The following is a 24,483-nucleotide window of genomic DNA, read 5'->3' on the forward strand; positions in this document are numbered from 1 at the left end:
GATATTCATTGTTTTGGAGTAAAATGTCCTATAGATATCAATTAGGTCTAACTGGTCCATTGTGTCATTTAAAGTTTGTGTTTCCTTGTTAATTTTCTGTTTAGTTGATCTATCCATAGGTGTGAGTGGAGTATTAACATCTCCCACTATTATTATGTTATTGTTAATTTCCCCTTTCATACTTATTAGCATTTGTCATACATATTGTGGTGCTCCTATGTTGGGTGCATATATATTTATAATTGTCATATCTTCTCCTCGGATTGATCCTTTGATCATTATGTAGGGTCTTTCTTTGTCTCTTTTCACAGCCTTTAAAGTCTATTTTACCTGATATGAGTATTGCTACTCCTACTTTTCTTTGGTCTCCATTTGCATAAAATACCTTTTTCCAGCCCTTCACTTTCAGTCTGTGTGTCCCTTGTTTTGAGGTGGGTCTCTTGTAGACAGCATATATAGGGGTCTTGTTTTTGTATCCATTCAGCCAGTCTTTGTCTTTTGGTTGGGGCATTCAATCCATTTACGTTTAAGGTAATTATTGATAAGTATGATCCCGTTGCCATTTACTTTGTTGTTTTGGGTTCGAGTCTATACACCATTTCTGTGTTTCCTGGCTAGAGAAGATCCTTTAGCATTTGTTAGGGAACTGGTTTGGTGGCGCTGAATTCTCTTAGCTTTTGCTTGTCTGTAAAACTTTTGATTTCTCCTTCATATTTTAATGAGATCCTTGCTGAGTATAGTAATCTGGGTTGTAAGTTATTTCCTTTCATCACTTTAAGTATGTCCTGCCATTCCCTTCTGGCCTGAAAAGTTTCTGTTGAAAAATCAGCTGTTCTCCTTATGGGAATCCCCTTGTGTGTTATTTGTTGTTTTTCTTTTGCTGCTTTTAATAATTGTTCTTTGTGTTTGATCTTTGTTAATTTGATTAGTATGTGTCTTGGGGTGTTTCGCCTTGGATTTATCCTATTTGGGACTCTGGGTTTCTTGGACTTGGGTGGATATTTCCTTCCCCATTTTAGGGAAGTTTTCAAGTATTATCTCAAGTATTTTCTCATGGTCTTTCTTTTTGTCTTCTTCTGGGACTCCAATGATTCAAATGTTGGGATGTTTCACATTGTCCCAGAGGTCTCTGAGGTTGTCCTCATTTCTTTTTTTTTTTCTTTTTTCCCCTCTGCTTCATTTATTTCTACCATTCTATCTTCTACCTCACTTATCCTATCTTCTGCCTCCATTATTGTACTGTTGGTTTCCTCCAGAGTGTTTTTTATCTCATTTATTGCATTATTCATTATTGACTGACCCTTTTTTATTCCTTCTAGGTCCTTGTTAAACATTTCTTGCATCTTAACCCTTTTCTCCAGGCTATTTATCTGTAACTCCATTTTTTCTTCAATATTTTGGATCATTTTCACTATCATTATTCTGAATTCTTTTTCAGGTAGACTCCCTATCTCCTCCTTTTTTGTTTAGTTTGGTGGGCATTTATCATGTTCCTTTACCTGCTGAGTATTTCTCTGCCTTTTCATCTTGTTGAGATTTCTGTGTTTGGGGTGGCCTTTCTGTATTCTGGCAGCTTGTGGTTCCTCTTTATTGTGGAGTTTCCTCCCTGTGGGTGGGGTTGGACAAGCAGCTTGTCAATGTTTCCTGGTTAGGGAAGTCTGCGTCAGTGTTCTGGTGGGTGGAGCCGGATCTCTTCTCTCTGGAGTGCAATGAAGTGTCCAGTGGTGAGTTTTGAGATGTCTATGGGTTTGGTGTGACTTTGGGCAGCCTCTATATTGAAGCTCAGGGCTATGTTCCTGTGTTGCTGGAAAATTTGCATGATATGTCTGGAACTTGTTGACCCTTGGGTGGTGCTTGGTTTCAGTGTAGGTATGGAGGCTTTTGGATGATCTCATAGATTAATGTTCCCTGGAGTCAGAGTTCTCTGGTGTTCTCAGGTTTTGGGTCTTATTTCTGGTTTTCAGTCTTATTCTTACAGTAGCCTCAAGACTTCTCCATCCATAGAGCACTGATGATAAAACTTCTAGGTTAATGGTGAAGACTCCCCAGAGTGAGGAACACCATGAGAGGTTCAGAGTTACATGGAGAAGAGAAGAGGGAGGAGGGAGATAGAGGTGACCAGGAGGAGAAGACGGGAAATTAAAAGGGGAGAGAGCAATCTAGCCAGTAAATAATTCCCTATGTGCTTGCCATGGTTTGGAACTCTCAGAGAGGTTAATAGAGTTACATAGAGAAGAGAAGAGGGAGGAAGGAGATAGAGGTGAGCAGGAGGAGAAAAGGGGGAATCAAAAGGAGATAGATCTAGGCAATACTCTGTTCCCTAAGTGTTCTCCACATCCTGGAACACACAGAGAGATGCACAGATTTGGGCAGAGAAGAGAAGGGGGAGGGAGGAGACAGAGGTGACCTGGGGGATATAAAGGAGAGTCAAAAGAGGGAGAGAGTAATCAAGACAGTAATCACACTCCTGAGTAAAAATGGGTACTGAAGATTGGAATCTTAAATGTACAAAACTGATAACAAATACCAAAAAGCAGAGATTAAAAATCTAGAGTAGAGGTTAGACTCTCAAAAATATAGTATTTTTTAAAAATCACAAAAAATATAAGAAATATATATGAAGTTTGCTTAAAAATAGGGTCTTTTTTTTGTAAGGCAATAATAGTTTGTAAAAAGGAAAATTAAAGGAATAATAGAGGACTTTAAAAAAAGGAAAAAAAATTAAGTGATAATAGTAAAAATACATCTAGGAATTTCTCTGGAGCTGTTGTGGGCAGTGTGGGGTCAGTTCATTTTCAGATAGTTCCTTGTTCCATCTTATACTTCTAAAGATCTATAGGCCCTTTCCATTGTAGTCAGTGTTAACTACAGGGATTTTAATCTGTTGCACCTGTCACTTCCAAAATGATTTCCTCTATTTATTTGGCTTCTTCTGTTTGCAGGTCTCTTCAGTGTCTAATTTCTGCCCTGACACAAGGAGGCAAAGGTGGTCTCTTGTTTAGGCTCCCTCTTTCAGTCGTGCTGTGGGGAGGGAGGAGCACTGCAAACAAATATCACTGGCATGTGTGGGGAATGCTCACATTGTTTTGGCCACACTGGGTTTGCCCCTGCTCATGTGTGTGCTTTCCCAGTCTATACTGCTCAGGCTTCAGGTTGCTCTGCAGGGAATGGGCCCTGGGCTGCATGCACCACCCAGGTCTAAGCCACTCATGTTCAGGTTCTCAGGTACTCCACAAAGGCACAGACTTGGTTGGGCCTGCATTTTGTGCCCTTCCCAGGTCCTAGCAGCTCAGGCGACTGAGTTCTAGGCGAGCACACTCTCCTTGGGCGGCGAGTGTGTCTTATTGACTCCCTGGTCCCAGCCTCTCAGTTTCCTGGGTGGCAGCGGGCACGCCCATCTCCAGTGTGCTGTGTGTCTCTTCTGGGGAGCTGATCTCTGGCTGCAACCCTCCCAGTGGATGTCAACCGTCCAGAATCCCAGGAAGTCTTGGTTAGAAACTGAAGTCCTGTTCACAATTTGGTAGGGGATGCCATCCCTAGGGCCGAGTTTGCCCCTTTCCAGCTCTGGCTGGCGCCTGCCTGCCCCCTGCCTGCAGTGGGGGATGGGCTGGTCTGCAGCCTGCTAGCTCTGCTCTGGTATTTGCTCAGTCCTTTGTTCTGTGAGTGGCCTGGCAGTGCCTTAGGGCTTTTCACAGGATAGTTCTCTTTTTTTCTCTCTCTCTCTGGCTATCCTGCAGTTTAGGTTGCTCCTTCAGATTGCCCTCAGGGCATTCAGGCCTGGTCCTTACCCTAAGAAATGTAGCCAGCTCCTCTTTGTTCAGCCCCCGCTTGCTGGTGGTGGATGTGAGTGTCTGGGGTACTTCTCTGCTAGGAGTTGCCATTAGGCACGTAATCTGTGACTTTTAATTATTTATTTATTTTTCCTCCCAGTTATGTTGCCCTCTGAGATTCGAAAACTCCTCACAGACCCCCCCAGTGAGAGGGTTTCCTGGTGTTTGGAAACTTCTCTTTTAAGACTCCCTTCCTGGGATGGATCTCCATCCCTAACTCTTTTGTCTTTCTTTTTATCTTTTATATTTTGTCCTACCTCCTTTCGAAGACAATGCACTGCTTTTCTGGGTGCCTGATGTCCTCTGCCAGCGTTCACAAGTTGTTTTGTGGAATTTGCTCAGCGTTCAAATGTTCTTTCAATGAATTTGTGGGGGATAAAGTGGTCTCCCCATCCTATTCCTCTGCCATCTTAGGACCGCCCCCCCCCCAATTTTAATTTATAATTACCTACATGTCTCTCTTCTGCCTTCCTCTTAAAAGAAAAAAAAAAAATTTTAAGAGGCATTTCTGGTTCCACCCATTTTCAGCCAGTCCCTCATTTCATCTTCACTAGTTCTAATTTTGCACAATATTAATGATCCTAACAAATATTCCTGTTCTTCTTTTCTTGGGACATTTTCTCACTATCCCAAGAGCAGTAAAGCATCACTGAGAGTGAATTTGTGTGTACACCCAACACTTAGCAAAGCCCCTGCCCTGGAGAAATAGGTGCTCGACCCACATTCATTAAATGATCCTGGCACCCCAGCTTTTCCTTGTTAAGCCTTTCAATTTCTGATCCCCCCACCCAAAGGGCTCTGGCTTTGTGATGCCCTCTTCACTGCAGATGGTGATTGCAGCCATGAAACTAAAAGACGCTTACTCCTTGGGAGAAAAGTTATGACCAACCTAGAGAGCATATTCAAAAGCAGAGACATTACTTTGCTGACTAAGGTCTGTCTAGTCAAGGCTATGGTTTTTCCTGTGGTCATGTATGGATGTGAGAGTTGGACTGTGAAGAAGGCTGAACGCCGAAGAACTGATGCTTTTGAACTGTGGTGTTGGAGAAGACTCTTGAGAGTCCCTTGGACTGCAAGGAGATCCAACCAGTCCATTCTGAAGGAGATCAGTCCTGGGATTTCCTTGGAAGGAATGATGCTAAAGCTGAAACTCCAGTCCTTTGGCCACCTCATGCGAAGAGTTGACTCATTGGAAAAGACTCTGATGCTGGGAGGGATTGGAGGCAGGAGGAGAAGGGGACAACAGAGGATGAGATGGCTGGATGGCATCACTGACTCGATGGACGTGAGTCTGAGTGAACTCCGAGAGTTGGTGATGAACAGGGAGGCCTGGCATGCTGCGATTCATGGGGTCGCAAAGAGTCGGACACGACTGAGCGACTGAAATGAACTGAACTGAACTGAACTGATCTCCAAGGAAGGCTAAGGAGCATAAGGTTGGAGACAATGGGCTGAGAGGGAGGATGTGTCATAAGATGGTACAGAAAAACCTGAACATGTTTTCTGGCCAACTCAATAGTGTATACTAGGGGTAATTAAGATTAACTACTTCAGAAAACCCTCAAAGTACAGAAAGAAGGAATGTAGACACTGTGAGGAAGAGTGACAGGTTGTCCTCCAGAAAACATGTCTGGAAAGAATAAATTATTTCTATCCTCGTCAAAAACCTAAATTCCTCCAAGTATTGGGGTATGTTGTGGCATGAGGCTGTTTTGAGATTAGTAGCAAAACTGTACAAACGTATTACTCATGAAAAGCCCTGACATGATCAAAGGGAGATCATATCACACATGAGTGGTCATAAAGATCTTCCCCTATTTTTCAACACAGAGATGCAACATTGACAATCTACTTCCCAAATTCACATATTGCTCAGATGTGGTAGATGGTGTACAATAGTCTGATGCTTCCTGTCTCCGCCCATCTGTCTGACTGTCTCTCTCCTTTTCCTCTTTCTCTTTCCTATCAGATTTAGGTTAAGAGTTAAGAAGTGTCACCATACATGAGGATAACAGCCTAGGCAATACCTCCTGAATATTGGTTCTATTGTGTCCTCATATTCTTCAAATATAACTTTAAAATATTTTTAAAGAATATTAAAAAAGCAAAAGCTTCCTGGGAGACTAAGCTTAACCCCTAATAAACTGGTAACAAATGTTTAAAGTGTATTTTCAAAATCAATTAATAAGAATATAAGAAAGGAAACTCATAAACTTGGAAGCAACTGAGAGAACTATCCAAAGAGTGGAATAAGTGAGACAGAAAGAAAAATACTCAATCATTTCATTATATGTAGAATTGTCAAATTCATAGAACCAGAGAATAGAATGATGATTGCCAGATGCTGGAGGGTGGGGAAATGAGATGTTAGTCAAAGAGTACAAAGTTTCAGTCATAAGATGAGTAAGTCCTGGGGATCTTCTATATTAAGACAATCATGGTGGCTGTAGTCAATAACACTGTATCATATACTTGAAATTTGTCAAGAGAGTAGATCTTAAGTGTTATCAACACACACACACACACAGAGTCACAAGGTAACTACATGAGGCAATGGATACATTAATTAACTTGATTTTGGTAGTAATTTCACAATTTATATATATTTCAAACCATCATATGGTATAGCTTAAAAAAATCATATTGTCCAACCTAAATATATACAAATTTCATTTGCCAATCATACTTCAATAAAATTGGGAAAAAATAAGAACAGGTCTCAGTCTTTGAGAGGAAAATCGATGTTGGGCTTCAGCAGTAGAGAAATCTGAGACAGGAGAGTATTTGAGGAGCTCTAAATGAGAAGCATGGCCAATGAGAAGTTGATAGGTGGAAAGAGGTTAGGGAATTTTGCAATATAGGGGTAAATGCCCAGCTGACAAAGGAGGACTGTGTTCTCAAAACAATTTTTTTCCAGTTTTAGTAAAGCCTCAACTTGCAAAAGTATAAATTCTTGAAGGACTTAAGTGGAAGTGCCTTCCTAGGAGCCCATAGTTTCCATGTATATTCTCTTAGAATAAAAAGTTCCTCGAGGTAGCCCAACCCTGAAGAGTGGGTGCCTGCACTCCAAAAAAGGCACGTGTGCTCACAGTTAGAGCCCCACCCCCGGGCTACCACCATGCCCTGCATGTTGTACATTACCCTTCACAAAAAAGCAGCATTCAAATTGTAGACCACATGAATGACACCTTCCTGTGAAAGGCACTGCACATTGAATGGCTCAGTGTGGTAGCCCAATCCAAATATGATCAATCTATTTAATATCCGTGGGAAAAGTAGGCATCTAGTATGAAAACATGGGGAATTTTAGCACAGTGATAGAACCTGTAAAAAAGTTAAATGGAAAGGGTTTCTGCCTTTACATGGCATTGAGATAAAAATTATGAGCACATCAAAATTACCCTTTAGATCTGAAAGAAGTCTGTTGTTTTTTCTGTATTTGTAGTATTTCCTTTTACCTCTTTCTTATGGTCTTTGTTTCTATGCTAAAATTATCCATCTGCTCACACGTCTACTTGTTCTATTAAATACTTAAATACATCATAGTTATGGTAAAGTCCTGGTCTGATAGGTAGAATGGGGCTTCCCTAGTGGCTCAGGCAATAAAGAATCCACCTGCAATGTGGGAGACCTGGGTTCGATCCCTGGTTTGGGAAAATCCCCTGGAGAAGGGAATGGCTCCAGTATTCTTGCCTGGAGAATTCCATGGACAGAGGAGCTTGGTGGGTTAGTGTTCATGGGAATCACAAAGAATCTGGATGATCTTGGAATCTGGTTTTATTCATTTCTTTGTCTCTTGATAGGAGCTTTCTTTTTTCTTTTTTTATCTTTCTTTAGAGTGTGCATTTTAAAACTTTCATGGGATGCTGAATATCATGTGTACAACAGTGGAAAATGAGATAAATCTTTGCACCTGGAAATTAACATACCACTTCTGCTGTCAGGCTTTGCTTCTGTGATGGGGCAGGTGAATCAGTCTTGTCAGTTATTTACTTGGGACTGGTGTCAATATCTAAGAGATATTAACTTAATCGCTGTGGTAGTTAGCTTACATGAAGCACCAGGTTTGAATTCTTCAAGCACTGTTTTGTGCTTAAGATAATGTCAGGGTTCCAGAGGGTTTTTCTCAGTGCTTTATGCTTTAGTCCTTGATCTCAGACACCCATCACACATAAACCACATAGTGATCTCTCTCCAGGCCCCTACCCCTTTCCCAGGGGTGCTCTTGTTTGCATCATGGATGCTTTCTAGGCCAGTACAATTCATTCACTTTTGCTTGCACTGGTAAGCCAGTCCCTGTATCCCATTTCTCACGGGAGGGGATATCTGTCCTTAAAATCAAGCTACCTAGCAGATCTAAGACCTTAGATTCCCAAGGGGTTCAAGAAAAATTATGAGTTGGTTGGTTATCTGACTCTCTCATGTCACATCATTCACTGTTCTATATACCATGCAGAAGCAGAATTGGATGTATGCTTTCTAGTTGTTATTTCTTAGTTTCTGCTCCATTTATTTTGGAATAATTTTAGACTTATAAAAAAGTTGTATATAACTAGAGCATGGTGAGTTCTCATGCACCCATCACCAAGCTTCCCATAAGCTTCGAAACTTATATAACCATGGGACACTAGTAAAAACTCAGAGATTAACCGTAGCACAATAATATCAACAAAACTATAGACATTGCTTGGCATTTTCTCCACTAACTTCCCCTAAAAAGTTATTTATTTATTTTAATTGGAGGTTAATTACTTTACAATATTGTAGTGGTTTTGCCATACATTGACATGTATCAGCCTTGGGTGTACATATGTCCCCCATCCTGAACCCCTCTCCCACCTCCCTCCCCATCCCATCCCTCAGGGTCGTCCAAGTGCACTGGCCCCAAGCACCCTGTCTCATGCATTGAACCTGGACTGGTGATCTATTTCACATATGTTAATGCACGTTTCAGTGCTATTCTCTCAGATCATCCCACCCTTGCCTTCTCCCAGAGAGTCCAAAAGTCTGTTCTTTACATCTGTGTCTCTTTTGCTGTTTCACATATAAGGTCATCATTACCATCTTTCTAAATTCCATATATATGCGTTAACATACTGTATTGGTGGTTTTATTTATGACTTACTTCACCCTGTATAATAGGCTCCAGTTTCATCCACCTCATTAGAACTGATTCAGATGCATTCTTTTTTAATAGCTGAGTAACATTCCATTGTGTATATGTACCATGACTTTCTTATCCATTCATCTGCAGATGGACATAAAGGTTGCCTCCATGCCCTAGCTATTGTAAACAGTACTGCAATGAACATTGGGGTACACATATCTCTTTCATTTCTGGTTTCCTCGGTGTGTATACCCAGTAGTGGGATTGCTGGGTCGTATGGCAGTTCTATTTCCAGTTTTTTAATGAATCTCCACACTGTTCCCCATAGTGGCTGTACTAGTTTGCATTCCCACCAACAGTGTAAGAGGGTTCCTTTTTCTTCACACCCTCTCCAGCATTTATTGTTTGTAGACTTATTGATAGCAGCCATTCTGACCAGCATGAGATGGTACCTCATCGTGGTTTTGATTTGTATTTCTTTGATAATGAATAACTTCCTTTTCTATTCCTCTGACAAGTAAAATTTCCCAGTCATTTTTTTTTTTGTTTTTCATGCCATGTATAGTGTTTAGTAGTATTGGTCAAGCATTTTCTACAGAGTCCCTCAAGCTGAGTTCTTCTGATGTTTTCTTTTGAATAGACTGGGGTTCTGAGTTTGAGGGAATACCACAGAGATGAAGTACTCTTCACATTACATCTTATCAGGAGGTGTATCCACATAATTTAATTAGTGGTAGTATTAACTTTAAATTCTTGTTTAAGATAGTATCTGTGTGCCAGATTGCCATAATGTAAAGTCACTATTTTCACCTTGCCTATACTATTCATTCTGAAAGTGAGTCACTAAGCATAGCCAACATAGTGCAGAGGCATTAAAGTACACCTCTTGGAGAGGGAAGTATCTACATATATTATTTAGAATTCTTCTGTTCCTTCTCCCACATGTATTCACTTATTAAATAATTTCATTATATCACTATGGATTCATGAGTATTACTTTTATTATTTGGGTTTTAATCAAGTGCTATTGTTATCAGGCTCCTTGGAAAAGACCGTGATGCTGAGAAAGATTGAAGGCAGGAGGAGAAGGGGACGACAGAGGATGAGATGGTTGGATAGCATCACCGATTAGATGGACATGAGTTTGAGCAAGCTCTGGGAGCTGGAGATGGACAGGGAAGCCTGGTGTGCTGCAGTCCATGGGGTCACAAAGAGTCGGACCTGACTGAGTGACTGAACTGATTGCTATTTGCCAATCAAATTATTCAGCTTTGGGAATTATAAGTTCTTTCAGGTTGAATCATTTATCATGTCCCATGCTTTTTGGGGAACACTTCTTTAATTACTGATACTCCAAACTGCTCAAGATTTATCTTATATTTCATTTCAGTTCAATCACTCAGTCATGTCCGACTGTTTGTGACCCCACGGACTGTAGCACAGCAGGCCTCCCTGTCTATCACCAACTCCCAGAGTTTACTAATATCATGTCCATTGAGTGCCATCGAACCATCTCATCCTCTGTTATCCCCTTCTCCCCTTGCCTTCAATCTTACCCCAAATCAGGGTCTTTTCAAATGACTCAGCTCTGTGCATCAGGTGGCCAAAGTACTGGAGTTTCAGCTTCAACATCAGTCCTTCCAATGAATATTCAAGATTTATTTCCTTTAGGATTGACGGGTTGGGTCTCCTTGCAATCCAAGGGACTCTCAAGAGTCTTCTCCAACACCATAGTTCAGAAGCATCAGTTCTTCAGCACTCAGCTTTTCTTTGGAGAAGGCAATGGCACCTCACTGCAGTACTCGTGCCTGGAAAATCCTATGGACGGAGGAGCCTGGTAAGCTGCAGTCCATGGGGTTGCTAAGAGTTGGATAAGACTGAGCGACTTCACTTTCACTTTCCACTTTCATGCATTGGAGAAGGAAATGGCAACCCACTCCAGTGTTCTTGCCTGGAGAATCCCAGGGATGGGGGAGCCTGGCGGGCTGCCGTCTATGGGGTCACACAGAGTCGGACACAACTGAAGTAACTTAGAAGCAGCAGCAGCTTTTCTTATACTCCAACTCTCACATCCATACATGCCTACTGGAAAAACCATAGCCTTGACTAGACGGACCTTGGTTGGCAAAGTAACATCTCTGCATTTTAATATGCTGTCTAGATTGGTTATAACTTTTCTCCCAAGGAGTAAATGTCTTTTAATTTCACAGCTGCAGTCACCATCTGCAGTGATTTTGGAGCCCCCAAAACATAGTCTGCATGTCTCCTCTGTTTCTCCATCTATTTGCCATGAAGTGATGGGACCGGAGGCCATGATCTTCGTTTTCTGAATGTTGAGCTTTAAGCCAACTTTTTCACTCTCCTCTTTCACTTTCATCAAGAGGCTTTTTAGTTCCTCTTCATTTTCTGCCATAAGTGTGGTGCCATCTGCATATCGGAGGTTATTGATATTTCTTTCTCCCAGCAATCTTGATTCCAGTTTGTGCTTCATCCAGTCCAGGCTTTCCCATGATGTACTCTGCATATAAGTTAAATAAGCAGGGTGACAATATACAACCTTGACGTACTCCTTTCCCTATTTAGAATGAGTCTGATTCCTAGAATGTTGATGTTCACTCTTGCCATCTCCTTTTCAATCATTTCCAATTTGCCTTGATTCATGGACCTAACATTCCAGGTCCCTACACAATATTGCTCTTTACAGCATCGGACCTTGCTTCCATCACCAGTCACATCCACAACTGGGTGTTGTTTTTGCTTTGGCTCTGTCTCTTTATTCTTTCTGGAGTTGTTTCTCCACTGATCTCCAGGAGCATACTGGGCACCTACCAACCTGGGGAGTTCATCTTTTAGTGTCCTATCTTTTTGCCTTTTCATACTCTTCATGGGGTTCTCAAGGCAAGAATACTGAAGTGTTTGGCCACTCCCTTCTCCAGTGGACTACATTTTGTCAGAACTCTCCACCATGACCCGTTTGTCTTGGGTGGCATGGCTCATAGTTTCACTGAGTTGGACAAAGTTGTGGTCCATGTGATCAGAATGGTTAGTTTTCTGTGATTGTGGTTTTCAGTCTGTCTGCCCTCTGATGGAGAATGATAAGAAGCTTATGGAAGCTTCCTGAGGGAAGACTGAGGGGGAAACTGGGTCTTGTTCTGACTGGTGGGGCCATGCTTATCTTATATTTAACTTGCCACAACAATAGAATCAACCACTGCTCTGAGGATTCCAGATTCCTTTTATTAGAGAAGCAGATTTATAAACCAAAATCTAGTGTACAACTTTTGAGGTAGTATTTTCTCTAATACTAGGGTTTCTCTAATAATAGGGTTAGGGTTAGGTTTAGGTAGTATTTTCTCTTATTTGCTTAGTGAGAAATATGTTCTACGGTCTATTTACCTTGACCAACTAAGACAGAGACAAGGTGTAAAAATTCAAAGACATTAAAGATGCTTATGTACAGTATAGTATATAGTAAATAATATTGTAATAACTTCGTATGTTGACAGAAGATCACTAGGCAGATAGTGCTGATCATTTCATAATGTATATCAACATCAAATCACTATGTTGCATATCTGAATCTAATATGTCAATTATGCTTCAATTAAAAATGTATTAAGACCCTGCCTCACACCATCAATGGCTTTTTGTCCAAGAAAGGTTCAAGAACACTGAGTATTACATTTAATATAAAAAACCTAAAATTGCTTTTTAAAAGTCTTTAAAATTAAAAAGTAATTTAAAAACTAAAATTGAATACAGTAAGAGCATATAGATAGAAAACAATCTGCAGTAAGGCTGAATTTTTCTGAAGGTACACAGACCTGTTATTTTAAAATCTGAATCGACCTGAGTAAACACTGTGAAAGTAGTACTTTCACAGCATCATCTTTTAGGATTTGAAATAGCTCAACTGGAATTCCATCACCTCCACTAGCTTTGTTCATAGCAATGCTTCCTAAGGCCCACTTGACTTTGCACTCCAGGATGCCTGGCTCTAGGTGAGTGAGCATGCTATCGTGTTTATTTGGGTTGTGAAGATCTCTTTTGTATAGTTGTTCTGTGTATTCTTGCTGTTTTCTTAATATCTTCTGCTTTTGTTAGGTCCATACCTTTTCTGTCCTTTATTGTGGCCAATTTTGCATGAAATATTCCCTTGGTATCTATAATTTTCTTGAAGAGATCTCTAGTTTTTCCATTCTATTGTTTTCCTCCATTTTTTGTGCTGATCACTGAGGAAGGCTTTCTTATATCTCCTTGCTATTCTTTGGAACTTTGCATTCAAACGGGATTATCTTTCGTTTGCTCCTTTACCTTTAGCTTCTCTTCTTTTCACAGCTATTTGTAAGGCCTCCTCAGAAAACCATTTCGCCTTTTTGCATTTCTTATGCTTGGGGATGGTCTTGATCCTTACCTCCTGTGAAATGTCATGAACTTTCATCCATAGTTCCTCAGGCACTCTATCAGATTTAATATGGTATTCAGTTCAGTTCAGTTCCTCAGTTGTGTCTGACTTCTTGCGACCCTGTGAATCAGCATGCCAGGCCTCCCTGTCCATCACCAACTCCCAGAGATTACTCAAACTCATGTCCATCAAGTCTGTGATGCCATCTAGCCTGTGTCATCCCCTTCTCCTCCTGCCCTCAATCCCTCTCAGCATCAGGGTCTTTTCCAATGAGTCAACTCTTCACATGAGGTGGCCAAAGTATTGGAGTTTCAGCTTCAGCATCAGTCCTTCCAATGAACACGCAGGACTGATTTCCTTTAGGATGGACTGGTTGGATCTCTCAAGAGTCTTCTCCAACACCACAGTTCAAAAGCATCAATTCTTCAGTGCTCAGCCTTCTTCACAGTCCAACTCTCACATCTATACATGAACACTGGAAAAACCATAGCCTTGGCAAAGTAATGTCTCTGCTTTTGAATGTGCTATCTAGGTTGGTCATAACTTTCCTTCCAAGGAGTAAGCGTCTTTTAATTTCATGGCTGCAATATGGTAATAGATCTGGGCAAAAAGTTCACAAATGTAATTGCTAATTCAACCCTTAAAATGGTTTGAACAAGCTTATATCAGAGGTGACACCAGTTTTTAATCCCATTTCCCAACAGAAGAATATAAAATGTACAACATACCTTTCAGGCACTATTCCAGTCCTGTGATCATGTCCAAAAGTGTGTGGCTCTCACATCACTCATTCTCTTTCTCTCTTATGTAGCATTTTTATTCAGAAATAACAACTGTAGAAAAAATTAGGGAAAAAGTCAATGCATTATTTATTCACATTTAAGAACGCTGCAATATATATTCAGATTTAAGTGATCCTTTTGCCACTTCATCCCTTCACAATGCAGTATTTTTATAATTAACATTAAAATTGTAAGGGGATAAACTGAAAAGTTCTGGGCACCATCTTTTCCTTTCTCTCAACCATTCAAAGTCACTTCAGTCTCTCAGTCGTGTCCAACTCGTTGCGACCCCATGAACCGCAGCATGCCAGGACTCCCTGTCCATCACCAACTCCCGGAGCCCCCCTAAACCAAAATCCATCCAGTCAATGATGCCACCCAACCATCTCATCCTCTCTTGTCCCCTTCTCCTCCTGCCCTCAATCTTTCCCAGGATCAGGGTCTTTTTAAATGAGTCAGCTCTTCGCATCAGGTGGCCAAATGATTGGAGTTTCAGCTTCAGCATCAGTCCTTCCAATGAACACCCAGGACTGATTTCCTTTAGGATGGACTGGCTGGATCTCCTTGCAGTCCAAGGGACTCTCAAGAGTCTTCTCCAACACCACAGTTCAAAAGCATCAATTCTTTGGCGCTCAGCTTTCTTCATCGTCCAACTCTCACATCCATACATGACCAATAGAAAAAACATAGCCTTGACTACATGGACCTTTGTTGGCAAAGTAATTTCTCTGCTTTTGAATATGCTGTCTAGGTTGGTCATAACTTTCCTTCCAAGGAGTAAGCATCTTTTAGTTTCACGGCTGCAATCACCATCTGCAGTGATTTGGGAGCCCATAAAAATAAGTCAGCCATTGTTTCCACTGTTTTCCCCTCTATTTCCCATGAAGTGATGGGACCAGATGCCATGATCTTAGTTTTCTGAATGTTGAGCTTTAAGCCAACTTTTTCACTCTCCTCTTTCACTTTCATCAGGAGGCTTTTTAGTTCCTCTTCACTTTCTGCCATAAGGGTGGTGTCATCTGCATATCTGAGGTTATTGATATTTCTCCCGGAAATCTTGATTCCAGCTTGTGCTTCTTCCAGCCCAGCGTTTCTCATGATGTACTCTGCATATAAGTTAAATAAGCAGGGTGACAATATACAGCCTTGACGTACTCCTTTTCCTATCTTGAACCAGTCTGTTGTTCCATGTTTGGTTCTAACTGCTACTTCCTGACCTGCATACAAGTTTCTCAAGAAGTAGATCAGGTGGTCTGGTATTCCCATCTCTTTCAAAATTTTCCAGTTTATTGTGATCCACACAGTCAAAGGCTTTGGCATAGTCAATAAAGCAGAAATAGATCTATTTTTGGAATTCTCTTGCTTTTTCTGTGATCCAGTGGATGTTGGCAATTTGATCTCTGGTTCCTCTGCCTTTTCTAAAACCAGGTTGAACGTCTGGAAGTTCACGGTTCACGTAATGCTGAAGCTGGGCTTGGAGAATTTTAAGCGTTACTTTACTAGCATGTGAGATGAGTGCAATTGTGTGGTAGTTTGAGCATTCTTTGGCATTGCCTTTCTTTGGGATTGGAATGAAAACGGACCTTTTCCAGTCCTGTGGCCACTGCTGAGTTTTCCAAATTTGCTGGCATATTGAGAGCAGCACTTTCACAGCATCATCTTTCAGGTTTCGAAATAGCTCAACTGAATTCCATCAACTCCACTAGCTTTATTCATAGTGATACTTCCTAAGGCCCACTTAACTTCACATTCCAGGATCTCTGGCTCTACATGAGTGATCTCACCATCATGATTATCTGGGTCATGAAGACCTTTTTTGCACAGTTCTCCTATGTATTCTTGTCACCTCTTCTTAATATCTTCTGCTTCTTTTAGGTCCCTGTTGCCAAATTCAAGTCACTTATTAAATTCTAATAATCAATGCTTAAAATTGATTATATTCAAATAAAATTTTGTAGTAGTCTAAACTTTTTTCTTAATTTTATTATATATTATGTCCAATGATTTTATTTCTTTTTTATAGTTGAAGTATAGTAGATTTGCAGGTGTATAACAGTGATTCAGAATTTTTGCAATTACACTTGATTAAAAGTTATTATAGGATAATGGCTATAATCCCCTGTGCTATACCATATATTTTTGATGCTTATCTATTTTATACATAGTTTTCATTTAGATTTCTCTAATAATTGGTGATGTTGAGCATCTTTTCATGTGTCTATTAGCCATCTGTATGTCTTATTTGGAAAAAAATGTCTATTCAGGTCTTCTGCTCATTTCCTGACTGGGTTGATTTTTTGATACTGAGTTGTATGTGCTGTTCATATATCTTGAGTATTAAGCTATTGTCAGTTGCATCATTTGCAAACATTTTCTCCCATACTATAGGTTTTTTGTTTTGTTTTGTTTTGTTTAGTTTTTGCTGTGTAGACAGTACCATCTTAATCTCTAGATATATGGTGAAATCAGAGGGGAGTTTCTAACCACTGGGAAGGTTCTAGGCTCTGAGAAGAAAGGCTGAATAAATGAGTTAGAGAGTAAAGAGATTTGGTGTTTAAAGTTTTTTTTTTTTTTTTTGGTGTGTGTGTAAGGACAGAATTTTAGCAATTCTACAAGAGACCTGAATACTATGAATAAATAGATCTTCTGAGGGTCTTCCCTGGCAGTCCAGTTGTTAAGACTCTGTGCTTCCCCTGCAGGGTGCATGGGTTCCAAGATCCCATAAACCACCTGGAGTGGCTAGAAGGAAAAAAAAAAAGAGATCTTCAAGAATATGGCAGGTTCCTTATGTAGTACTATTGTTTATACATTGAGGATAGACACCATCTATCCTCTACCATATAATGTGTAACTTCCAGAACCATAACTACAAGGTGAGTTTGGGGAAAGCACTAACCATTTATTTGTATTCTCAGCCCAGCTGTGATTAACCTGCTTTCTGGAGAAAGTGCTGCCCCGAGACTGTGCATAATTAGAACCTAAGAGAGAGAATATGAAGTCTTCAACTCAGAATTTACCATAGTTTTACAGCACTGAGCACAAGTCTTTTTCACCCAGATACACCAAGGAGAGAGGATCTTCCCTAAATTCTGTGACAGAGAGCCTAATTCTGGACTATCTGAGAGACTAAATTCTAGTAAAGTAGAGAGCTTTGCATGAGATAAGTGACTGGAGCCTCTCAGGTCCTGAGATCTGGTCAACATGAACAGTACTGGACTACTTACTGCCATCTCCACCAAGGGAGAAGCAACTGTGCTGTATATATTTGGCTTTTCAATTTGTATGCCTCCTCTTCTCTGACATGACTGCAAGTTCCATGAAGGAAGGGCCAGTTCTTCTGCAGCCATGCATCACCTCATATCAAAAATTTGCATATTACAGACATTCTACAAATCCCTTAAATTTTTTAAGGGATAAAATTGCTACAATGGTGGTCCCGTCTTCCTAATAACAGGTGGACACTTATCAGGAAACCTACTTGTAACACTTAAAATGCACTTATTTTGGATATGTGAAAAAGTCTAGTATCTGATCTCTGTCTCCTCCTAAGTGCTATTGTGTCCCTACCATGAAACTACATCCCCAAAATATATGTAAACAAAACTTTGGTGTGTATTTAGTGCCTCATACAAAGAGGAATAGACATCCAGAAAGCCCCCTAAAAAGTTAAATGAAAAATGTTTCTCCAAGAAAAATAAAGACATTGTAAATAAGCCAACAACAACAACAAAAACACTATACTCCAAAATTAAGGCACTTTAATTGGGTTTTAATTAGGGATAAATAGATTCAATGGATTAGATCTGACAGAGTACCTGAAGACTATAGAGGAAAGTTCATGACATTGTTCAGAGGTTTGGACTTCCCGGTGGCTCAGACAGTAAAGCTTCTGCCTACAGTGTGGGAGACCTGGGTTCAATCTCTGGGTCAGGAAGATCTCCTGGAGAAGGAAATGGCAACACACTCCAGTACTCTTGCCTGGAAAATCCTATGGACAGAGGAGCCTGGTAGGTCACAAAGAGTCAGACACGACTGAGTGACTTCACTTTCACTTTCACTTTTCACTTTTCTGACACTGTACAGGAGGCAGTAATCAAGACCATCCCCAAGAAAAAGAAATGCAAAAAAGCAAAGTGGTTGTCTGAGGAAGCATTACAGGTAGCTGTGAAAAGAAGAGAGGCAAAAGGCAAAGGAGAAAAGGAAAGATTTGAATGCAGAGTTCCAAAGAATAGCAAAGAGAGATAAGAAAGCATTCCTCAGTAATCAGTACAAAGAAATAGAGGAAAACAATAGAATGGGAATTAGTGATGACTTCAAGAAAATTAGAGATACCAAGGGAACATTTCATGCAAAGATGTGCACAGTAAAGGACAGAAATCACAGGGACCAACTCCCAGAGCTTGCTCAACTCATGTCTATTGATCATTGATGCCCTCCAACCATCTCATCCTCTGTCTTTCCCTTATTATCCCACCTTCAATCTTTCCCGGCATCAGGGTCTTTTCTAATGAGTCGGTTCTTTGTATCAGGTGGCCAAAGTGTTGGAGCTACAGCTTCAGCATCAGCCTTTCTAATGAATGTTTAGGATTCATTTCCTTTAGGATGGACTGGTTGAATCTCTTTGCTGTCCAAGGGGCTCTCAAGAGTCTTCTCCATCACCACAGTTCAAAAGCATCAATTCTGCAGCACTCAGGATAAACCATAGCTTTGACTAGATGGACCTTTGTTGGTAAACTAATGCCTCTGCTTTTTAATATGCTGTCTAGGTTGGTAATAGCTTTTCTTCCAAGGAGCAAGTGTCTTTTAATTTCATGGCTGCAGTTACCATCTGCAGTGATCTTGGAGCCCATGAAAGTAAACTCTATCACTGTTTCCATTGTTTCCACATCTATTTGTCATGAAGTGATGGTACCGGATGCCATGATCTTCGTTTCTGAATGTTGAGAGTTAAGCGAGCTTTTTCACTCTCCTCTTTCACTTTCATCAAGAGGCTCTTTAGTTCCTCTTCACTTTCTGCCATAAGGGTGGTGTCATCTGCATATCTGAGGTTATTTATATTTCTCCCAGCAATCTTGATTTCAGCTTGTGCTTTATCCAGTGTGGCATTTCTCATGGTGTGCTCTTCATATAAACTAAATAAACAGGGTGACAATATACAGCCTTGACATACTCCTTTTCCAATTCGGAACCAGTCTGTTTTTCCATATGCAGTTCTTACTGTTGCTTCTTGACCTGCATACATATTCCTCAGGAGGCAGGTCAGGTGGTCTGGTATTCCCATCTCTTGAAGAAGCTCTTTAGTTCCTCTTCACTTTCTGCCATAAGGGTGGTGTCATCTGCATATCTTCACTTTCTGTAGCCTGCTGGGCTCTTCTATCCATGGGGTTCTCCAGGCAAGAATACTGGAGTGGGTTGCATTCCCTTCTCCAGGGGATCTTCCCAACCCAGGAATTGAACCCAGGTCTCCTGCATTGCAGGCAGATGATTTACCAACTGAGCTATGAGGGAAGCCCAAGGTATATACTATAGATATGATGAAACTGTTTTTGGAGAGCTAGATAGAATTATCTCCTTCCATGCATATACTATTGGGCTGGATCATTCTGCATTCTGTTTAATAAGGCTAAATTATTTTGAAGTAGCCATGAAACAGTAGCCATGTACTCATTTTAAGTTGATATGGGGAAATAATGAACATTCTTTGTCTCAGATGTTCGTGTGTACCATTCCCATCACCCTACTAAACATCTATGACTCCCAAAAGACAGGAAAGCACAAAGCTCAGTCTCAGAGCTTAGTCATGGTGAAGGAAATGATAGCTTACAGTGAACGATGTCAGATTCATAATTTCTGAAAAAGAAGATTTAGCTTCAGGATAAGGGACAAGGCTTGATCACTCAGAGCTTTTGTGTGGCAGAAGTTTTATTACAGTGAAAAGGGACAGAGAAAGCTTCTGACGTAGACATCAGAAGGGGATGGAGAGTGCCCCCTCACTAGTCTCAGCAAGGGAGCTTTAAACTTTTTCAGTTGGTTATTCAGTTCAATTCAGTCACTCAGTTGCATCTGACTCTTCGTGACCCCATGGACTGCAGCATGCCAGTCTTCCCTGTCCATCACCAACTCCTGGAGTTAACTCAAACTCATGTCCATTGAGTCCATGATGCCATCCAACCATCTCATCCTCTGTCATCCTCTTCTCCTGCCTTCAATCTTTCCCAGATCAGGGTCTTTTCCAGTGAGTCAGTTATTCACATCAGGTGACCAAAGTATTGGAGTTTAAGCTTCAGCATCAGTCTTTCCAATGAATATTCAGGACTGATTTCCTTTAGGATGGACTGGTTGGATCTCAAGAGTTTTCTCCAACACCACAGTTCAAGAGCATCGATTGATTATTAGCATCACAGTTTAAAAGCATCAGTTGGCTATTAAAATAAAAGAATGTTTCAAGGTTGTAAAGGTCTTACTAGACCCACTCTCACAATTTACATTTTAAGATAATAGGATTAGAACTAACAATAGAAAGATCTTACCAGATACACTCCCATAATATACATTTTAAGATGGCAGAATTAGTCAGAAGGTTCTTAAGGAAAAACCTATCCTCGGGATACATTGCTGTTATATAATCATCATACAGAGTTTAAGGAAAAACATGCCCTTGAGCAATATGAGTTGTTTTGTTCTGTAATTATTAGCCCTGGGCTTAAAGAAAAATTGTTTTATGTGACTAAATCAAAGGAATGTAGAAAAAAAAAAACAGTTTGTCCTTTCTCCTCCTTGAGAGCCTCAGACCCCTTTCTCTTCCTCAGGGACCCCAGACTTCTAATCAACCTACCTAAGAATTAACTCTCAGAAACATGTTTCAGAAAATAAACAATTCTAAATATCTTGATCCTTTCTTTGAATTTCTTGAAATTCAAAAAATTTGAAAAGTAACCAAAGTTAGATTCTACAGAAATATTCATATATACCAATTTCTCCTTTGTCCACTTCTCTCCTCCTTAAAGTATTTGGGCCCTTGATATGTCTCTCCAAACTTCTCAAGGGAAAAGAATAAAAACTCAGAACTTCAACTGCCAGCCATAAGTACAATTTCTCCTCCTCTACATACCTTATGCCTCAGGAGCTTCAAAGAAGTCTTCTTTGTAGAAACCTATCAAACAGCAAGAGATTTTAAGACACCCTACCCCACAAAACCACACATAGACACATCCAATCACACAACAGTCTAAAACAAATGATGAAATCTCACAAGCAAAACACAAAAAATTAACCACAAGCCAAACTTAAAAGTCATCAAAAAAAAAAAAAAAAACCCTCCAGCAACACACAATTCAAAGTCCAGACAAATATTGCTGCTATTGCTGTTTACTCTCTAAGCTGTGACCGACTCTTGGAATCCCATGAACTGGAACCTGCCAGGCTTTTCTGTCCATGGGTTTTCCTAGGCAAGAATATGGGAATGGGCTGCCATGTCCCTTTCCAGGGGATCTTCCTGACCCAGGGAACAAGCCTGTGTCTCCTGTATTGGCAGGCAGATTATCACTGAGTCACCTGGGAAGTCTTCCAAACAAATGGCATAGACACATGCAAATAAAAGTTCAACAGAAACAACAGTGAAATACAAAAAAAAAAAAAAAAAAAAACATTTAAGGCAGATGAACAAATACCAATCAGAATAACAATAAGAAACAGCATACAAAATCTAAAAATACATTAAAATTCACAAAATCTAAAAGGAGCAAAAGTCAAAGAAAGCAAAATCCTACACATGAAACAAATCCAGCTTTCTAGTTCACCCCAAAGATATTGGAAAGTAACATACTGAGACTTAACAGCCTCTCTAATAATGTGAGCCAATTCTTTTTAATAAGTCAATCTCTCTCTTTCATGGGTGGCAGATATCAGTGCGCATATCTGTGCATATGTATGTGTGTGTTACTGATATAGTGACATCATCAAAGAGAAATAAAAATATTCAAAGGAATTTTGAAGTATCTAAGCCTTGAAGAGAGAGGCAGCATCACTCCATGAGAGGGTTAAAGGAGTTTGGAGGTCAGCAGGGAAGGGCACGAAGGTGTTCAAGCTACCAAAAACAAAAAAACCAAAAACCTTAAATATTGTGGGAAAAACACATAGGTGTAAACTTTTCAGGAGTATTGAAGGTAGGAAGTATATTTGGATCGTACATTGAGGGAAAAAACTAAGAAATACAGGAGAAGAAGGATCATGTTTGTACCCCAAATACTGTTCCATGTGTGGTCAGTTCTTTTGTGGACAAAGAACTAAAATACAGGAAGAACCCACATGGGAGACTTTTCCCAGACCTTTTCAAAATACCAGTCAGGTCTTTGAAGAGGTGACCCATCCCAGTGGAGCTCTGTAATTAAGTATCTACCCACCATTACTAAGGCCATCTCAAATGTTGTTCATACTACACATTGCTACACACAGAGAGGTGCCATTCAAAACTCAATATAAGTGAATAATGCCTTCCTGAGTAGGGCATTGAGCAAAACACAGGTGAAGGTGGCAGCCCTGACCTTTATAGCAAAGTGATACAAAACCCTGAAGAACATTTAGGTGAAGTTTTTCCTAGGGATCTTCCTTCGCTAGGTTATAGAAGGCTCTGTAAAGGGTCCCAGGAGTTGAACCTGCACTAGGTCAGTGGTTCCAAAGTTCCAGAAATGACCAACTTCCCCCTCTCAGGGTCAGAACTGATGTATTTGCTGTGCATTACTTCACTCTAAGAAATGCCAATCATATTTCTATTCACATGGATGGTACTTCCTGAAGTGCAACACTGCACGCGGCATAGTGAATTGTGGTGACCCTGCCCAAGCTACAAAACCTTCCCTCACTATGGTACTTTGTCAACATTACAACATTCTCAGCCAGTGAGGAATTGACAGAATATACCCAAAAGACCTGGGGAACAATCACTGCACTCCTCCCTTTTCCCCATCCTTGAGTGTTTCTCTCCTCACCTGCTGTGCATTTAATGTGACAGAATCTACACCTGAGAGAGAATAAGCCATCTTCCTTTCCTTTTCCCTCTTTTTCTTAGATATAGAATACTTGCCTACATTATGTTTTTAAAACTTATTCATGCTTTTTGGTTTTGAAGGAGTTATTGTTTGTTTTGGTCAGGCCGCAGGCCATGTGGGATCTTAGTTACGCACCCAGAGACTGAACACACACCTTCTGCATTGGAAGCATGGAGTATTAACCACTGTACTATCAGGGAAGTCCTGAGTCCTGCTTATTTTTAATGTAATGTGGTTGGATCATGCAAAAGTACTTTGTATTTCCCGTGTATTAGTTGTTCAGTTAAAAGAATCACATGACTTACTCATCTTATTTGAATACTGCAGACTATATAAATCTCAGTTGGAACAGTGTTGGATAGAATTATCTTCTTCACACCTTGAATCTTCCTTATATCACTATGTGGGCTTCTGCTTGGCACCCTCTGGTCATGGATGGAGGACTGCAATAGCAACACTGCTGCTGCTGCTGCTGCTGCTGGTGCTAAGGCACTTCAGTCATGTCCGATTCTGTGCGACCCCATAGACGGCAGCCCACCAGGCTCCCTGGTCCCTCGGATTCTCCAGGCAAGAACACTGGAGTGGGTTGCCATTTCCTTCTCCAAGACATGAAAGTGAAAAGTGAAAGTGAAGTCGCTCAGTCGTGTCCGACTCTGTGCAACCCCATGGACTGCAGCCTACCAGGCTCCTCTGTCCATGGGATTTTCCATGCAAGAGTACTGGAGTGGGGTGCCATTACCTACTCCGAGTAGCAACACTACAAACATGAAAGTCAGAAAATCAATGTGCAGACAGGGATCAAACCTGTGTCTTCTGCATTGACAGGCAGATTCTTTATCACAGAGCCACCTGGGAAGCCTTCCAAACTAGTGACATAGGCACAAATAAATATGCAAATTAAAGTACAACAGAAAACACAGTGAAATACAAACAAAAAAAAAAAAGAAAATACAAAATTCCAATCAACTCACACACAAATTACCCATCAAAAGAACAATAAGAAAGAGTATACAAAGTCAAAAAATAAATTAAAATTCATAAAATCTAAAAGGAGCAAAAGTCAAACAAAGCAAAACCCTACACATGAAACAAATTGATAGGAAAAGTATAGCAAAAAACAAACAGGAAGCAAACCTACAACTCCAAACTCTCAAAACCTCATAACAAAAGTCTCATACACCATATCCCATGCACACAAATATATATGAACACATACACCAAAACATATGCAAACACATATGTGACTCTTCCCACCACCATATAAATGCAAAATAATCTTAGAACAAATGTCAAAATCACTGTCACCAATAAG

General features: G+C 40.4%; 1 long non-coding RNA gene across 1 annotated transcript in view; it reads right to left on the reverse strand.

Moving 5' to 3' along the window:
* LOC138070765 (uncharacterized) overlaps positions 1–14,121 on the reverse strand; it is a 172,374-nt gene extending 158,253 nt beyond the window's left edge. The window contains exon 1 of the long non-coding RNA XR_011144176.1: positions 14,071–14,121. This is a non-coding gene — a long non-coding RNA (uncharacterized lncRNA). The remainder of the gene's footprint in view (positions 1–14,070) is intronic.
* Between the last annotated feature and the right edge of the window lie 10,362 nt (positions 14,122–24,483).

The sequence above is a fragment of the Capricornis sumatraensis genome, chromosome X (genome assembly GCF_032405125.1).
Source record: "Capricornis sumatraensis isolate serow.1 chromosome X, serow.2, whole genome shotgun sequence".
NCBI classification, from domain to species: Eukaryota; Metazoa; Chordata; class Mammalia; order Artiodactyla; family Bovidae; genus Capricornis; species Capricornis sumatraensis.